Genomic DNA, 6,000 nt, shown 5'->3' on the forward strand with positions numbered 1-6,000 from the left:
ACAGAAATCACACTAACAGGGACAACCAAACTCCTTGCTGTCTCACCCTTCTCAACCCCCTCAGCTATCCTCACCAACTCTTCATCTGTGATAGCAGAATTGTGGGCCGCATGCGGGCATTTACTAAAAGGGTGCCCTATCACCCCACATAGATTGCACCGGATTCGACTGCAAGTTCTAGATTCATGGCCCATATCCCCGCAATGACCACACTTCTGCAAGGGGCAGTTGGCACTGAGGTGGCGGAAATCCCCACACCGGTGACACATCCTCGGCTGACCTGGGTAAAAGCACTGAATTCTGTCCCTCCCCAGGAATGCTGCAGATGGTAAATGCACCAGACCAGCCTCCGTGCACCTGAGATCCACCATGGCAGACCACCCGCCACCCCAGACACCGTGGCTCGGATCAGGGACCTTTGTCAATGGGGATATCAAGTTAGCAAACCTCCTGACCCAAAAGGTCAAATCTGCGGCAGGGATGGACTCATTCCTAACAAGTATATTTATCCTCACCCTCTCTTGACGTGTTATAGGGATTGCTCTGAAATCCCTCCATGGATCTCTTCCCTTGCACCCACCCCACCTGCCCCAAAAAGCCTGTAGCCCTTGGTAAGAGATGAAACTTACATCATATTCTGCAGTACTAACAGGGTGGATGCAAGCAAAGAGATCCGCTGGAAAAACCAGAAAGAGTCCAAGAATATGTTAAGGAAATCCGCCCTGTTTGGGGGGTCCCTTCCTACATATTTAAACTGAACAACATTACGTCGTTTAAAGGGCTGAGCCCCCATTGGAGCTGATATAACGTTCTGAGCATTCACCCCAGGCCCCGGGCTTGTCCCAGATACTATACCCGCATATGACATTATACCAGGGAGAGGGCCAGATCTTACAACCGGGCTCTGGACAGAAGCATTCCCCTTCACCCTACTATTACCCTCCCCACTGGGATCATTATCACACTGTGATATAGAACGAGTCTTTAGGGGAGCTTTGGCTTGGGGGGCTGATTTATCCAACCTAACATCTCCTTGGGCCAACATGTTGGGCATTCTTTTTGAGACGTCCTCTATCAAAACAGCAGCCCTTTTTGCCCTGTCTGTAATGTGCAGGGGCCCATAGATGGTATCTATAACATGAGCCTGGACTGGGCTGAGCTCTTCCCTTATAGACTCATTCATACTATTATTAGCAGAACCAACAACATTAACATTGACATTAACAGTATTACATACTTGATTAGGTCCATCATTATTATTAACACCACAAACTTTGTCAGCATTATCATTTTTGACTAATGTGCCTCCCAGAGAGGTCTCAAGCACCAGGTCTCCTGTGGGGGCTGGGTCAGTAGCTGCAGATTTATCCACAGACCTCTCAGATCCCTTGCCCACTCAAGCTTTGCAGGAATATCTACCCCATATACAACACCAGCAACTATATCACCAGCTACTATATCACCAGCTACTATATCAGGATTAATGGCATGACCCGTGGACAGACTGCTAGAAACAGCCGGGTCCGCCTGACAGGGAGACACTGCCACCGGGGACGGCACTGCTCCCATACAACTAGCTGAACCAGACACTATATTTACAGTATCAACATTATCATTTTTACTCACGGAGGGGTCGCTCACAACATCCAGTCTCCGGATCTTATCATATAGGCACAACTCTTCGGTTACCACATCTGATCCGCCCGCCACATTGGGAGGCAGAGGCTCTGAGTTCTCCAGGAGCACAGCGCGCTGGAGCGCTTTAACTTTTGCTAATGATTTTTTCTTTTCTTTCAGGGAGACGATCAGTTCTTCAATTTCCACTGAGATAATCGCCCGGTCCCGGCTGAAAGCACGATTTCTTTTTTTCTTCCTTGCAGCTATCCGCTTCTCAAGGCATGCGACGGCGAGTTCCAGCTCTTTCACCCGCTGCCCGGTCTCTGACTCCTCCGTTTCACTCTCTGTATCCGGGAGACCGACTGACGCCGGATCCACCTCATCTCTGGGCACATTACACCTCCGGATCTCGGCCCCCACGCCCGACTTCTGTTGTATCATCACAGAAGCCGGCTGGATCTCTTCAGGCCCCATATTAGTATTCATATGGGACCCCTCTACCCCGGCCTGCTGCGATGACACAGGCTCCGGGATGACCTGATTAACTGCATGAGGCTGCCTGTTAGATATCACAGGCAGTCCTTCCACAGCCCCTAGTTGCCTCACTAGAGCTGGGACACAGGCCTCTTTCATATGACCCCCTGTATTATTCTCCATACAGGGAAATGCCGGGCTGACAGTAACAGAAGGCCCTGGGACTCCATCCTCCATATCTGGGGGGGTCACCTCCATAGCTTCAGGGCATCTTTCCACACATGCAGGGTCCAGAACCGTGGCCACGCTGATATAAGGCCGGCAGGAGATGCTAGCTTTCATACTAGACTCAGTAGGCCCAAGAGCCTGGGGGCTCTCCTCCACTCCCCCCCCAGGATCCTCCATCAAGGCTAGGCTAGGCACAGAACTTTACCCTGCAGGCTTCTGGAAGTCAGAGCTGAAAAAAAACACCTCCTCTCTCTGTCCCGCTGAATCCAGTGGTGCTTTGTCCTGTGCTCTGTCCTTCTGAGTTCAGTGGTGCTGCTGGGTCCTGTGCTGTGTTCTGCTCAGTCCAGTGGTGCTGTGTCCTGTGCTCTGTCCTTCTGAGTTCAGTGGTGCTGCTGGGTCCTGTGCTGTGTCCTGTTCAGTCCAGTGGTGCTGTGTCCTGTGCTCTGTCCTTCTAAGGGCATTGTAATTTCCCCATTATTCCCAAGTTAAATTTTTTTTAAAAAAGTTATAAAAAAAAAAAAAAAAGTAATTATAGAAAAAAAAAATTAAAAAAAAATATCCAAAAACAATCCTGCAGTATAAGTCCATTGGTACTGCAATATTACAAAGTTCACTGATTCAGCAGTATAAGTCAAGTGGTACTGCTATATTACAAAGTTCACTGATTCAGCAGTATAAGTCCAGTGGTACTGATATATTACAAAGTTCACTGATTCAGCAGTATAAGTCCAGTGGTACTGCAATATTACAAAGTTCACTGATTCAGCAGTATAAGTCCAGTGGTACTGCTATATTACAAAGTTCACTTATTCAGCAGTATAAGTCCAGTGGTACTGCTATATTACAAAGTTCACTGATTCAGCAGTATAAGTCCAGTGGTACTGCTATATTACAAAGTTCACTGATTCAGCAGTATAAGTCCAGTGGTACTCTTCTGTGCCGCATATAATTTTTAAAGGCTTTGCCGAGTGTATGTGGCTTAGGGGTACGCTCTCTTGTGCTACATATAATGGAAAACAAAAATTTGGAGGATAAAGTAGGGAAAGATCAAGACCCACTTTCTCCTAATGCTGAAGCTGCTGCCACTAGTCATGACATAGACGATGAAATGCCATCAACGTCGTCTGGCAAGCCCGATGCCCAATCTCCTAGTACAGGGCATGTAAAATCCAAAAAGCCCAAGTTCTCAAAAAGTAGCAAAAAGAGGAACTTAAAATCATCTGAGGAGAAACGTAAAGTTGGCAATATGCCATTTACGACACGTAGTGGCAAGGAACGGCTTAGGCCCTGGCCCGTGTTCATGACTAGTGGTCCAGCTTCACCCAAGGATCTAAGCCCTCCTCCTCCCCCCCTACAAAAAATTTAAGAGAGTTATGCTGTCAGCAACAACAACAAAACAGCAAAGAACTCTGCCTTCTAATTAGATGACATCACAAATCCCCAAGGCGAGTCCAAGGGTATTGGTGGTTGTGAAGCCTGACCTTCCCATCACTGTACGGGAAGAGGTGACTCCATCCAGCATTTGCAGCACACCCTCTGCATATGTTGGAAGGATCACCCACAGTGTAGATCCAGATTTGGATAATCAAGGTGTCAATATTGTACACCGGGAGGAGGCTATTGATGTAGCTGGCGCTGTGGAGGAACTTGATGATGAGGATGGTGATGTGGTTATTGTAAATGAGGCACCAGGGGGGTAAACAGCTGATGTCCATGGGATGAGAAAGCCCATCGTCATGCCTGGTCAGAAGTCCAAAAAATGCACCTCTTCGGTCTGGAGTTATTTTTATCCAAATCCGGACAACCAATGTATGGCCATATGTAGCTTATGTAAAGCTCAAATAAGCAGGGGTAAGGATCTTGCCCACCTAGGGACATCCTCCCTTATACGTCACCTGAATATTCTTCATAGTTCAGTGGTTAGTTCAGGAACTGGGCCTAGGACCGTCATCAGTACAGGGACACCTATAGCCCTTGGTCCTGTTGGATACACACCACCAACACCCTCCTCGTCAACTTCCTCCACGATCTCCATCAGATTTAGAACTGCAGGCCATGTCACCAGCCAGACTGAGTCTTCTTCTATACGGGATTCATCCGAGGAATCCTGCAGCGGTACGCCTACTACTGCCACTGCTGCTGTTGCTGCTGTTAGTCGGTCATCTTCCCAGAGGGGAAGTCGTAAGACTGCTACGTCTTTCAAAAAACAATTGACCGTCCAACAGTCATTTGCCATGACCATAAAATACGATAGTAGTCACCCTATTGCAAAGCGTATAACTGCGGCTGTAACTGCTATGTTGGTGTTAGACGTGCGCCCGGTGTCCGCCATCAGTGGAGTGGGATTTAGAGGGTTGATGGAGGTATTGTGTCCCCGGTACCAAATCCCGTCGAGATTCCACTTCTCTAGGCAGGCGATACCAAAGATGTACAGAGAAGTACGAGCAAGTGTCCTCAGTGCTCTTAAAAATGCGGTTGTACCCACTGTCCACTTAACCACGGACATGTGGACAAGTGGTTCTGGGCACACAAAGGACTATATGACTGTGACAGCCCACTGGGTAGATGCATCCCCTTCCGCAGCAACAGCAGCAGCTGCATCAGTAGCAGCATCTACACAACGTCTGCTCGTGCCAAGGCAGGCAACATTGTGTATTGCAGGCTTTAATAAGAGGCACAACGATGACAACCTATTAGAGAAAATGAGGGTAATTATTTAGCAGTGGCTTACCCCACTTAGACTGTCCTGGGGATTTGTGGTGTCAGACAACGCCAGTAACATTGTGCGGGCATTGCATATGGGCAATTTCCAGCACGTCCCATGTTTTGCACACACCATTAATTTGGTGGTGCAGCATTACCTCAAGAGTGACAGGGGTGTGCAGGAGATGCTTGCGGTGGCCCGCAAAATTGCTGGACACTTTCGGCATTCTGCCAGTGCCTACCTCAGGCTCGAGGCACATCAAAAAAGCATGAACCTGCCCTGCCATCACCTCAAACAAGAGGTTGTGACGTGCTGGAACTCCACCCTCTATATGCTGCAGAGGATGGAGGAGCAGCAAAAGGCCATTCAGGCCTACACCGCCACCTACGGCAAAGGAGTGGGGATGCGCCTGAGTCAAGCGCAGTGGAGACTGATTTCCGTGTTGTGCAAGGTTCTCCAGCCGTTTGAACTTGCCACACGAGAAGTCAGTTCCGACACTGCCAACTTGAGTCAGGTGATTCCCCTGATCAGGCTGTTGCAGAAGCAGCTGGAGAAAGTGAGGGAGGAGCTGGTAAACCATTGCGATTCCACCAAGCATGTAGCTCTTGTGGATGAAGCCCTTCGTACGCTTTGCCAGGATCCGCGGGTGGTCACTATTTTAAAGGCAGAGGAATACATTCTGGCCACTGTTCTCGATCCTCGGTTTAAAGCGTATGTTTTGTCTCTGTTTCCGGCGGACACAAGTCTGCAGCGGTGCAAAGACCTGCTGGTCAGGAGATTGTCCTCCGAAGAGGACCGTGACATGCCAACAGCTCCACCCTCATTTTCTTCCACATCTGTGGCTGCGAGGAAAAAGCTCAGTTTTCCTAAAAGAGCCGCTGGCAGGGATGCTGATAACATCTGGGCCGGACTGAAGGACCTGCCAACCATTGCAGACATGTCTACTGTTGCTGCATTGGATGCTGTCACAATAGAAA

Source organism: Mixophyes fleayi, chromosome 3, assembly GCF_038048845.1.
Source record: "Mixophyes fleayi isolate aMixFle1 chromosome 3, aMixFle1.hap1, whole genome shotgun sequence".
In the NCBI taxonomy this organism is placed as follows: Eukaryota; Metazoa; Chordata; class Amphibia; order Anura; family Limnodynastidae; genus Mixophyes; species Mixophyes fleayi.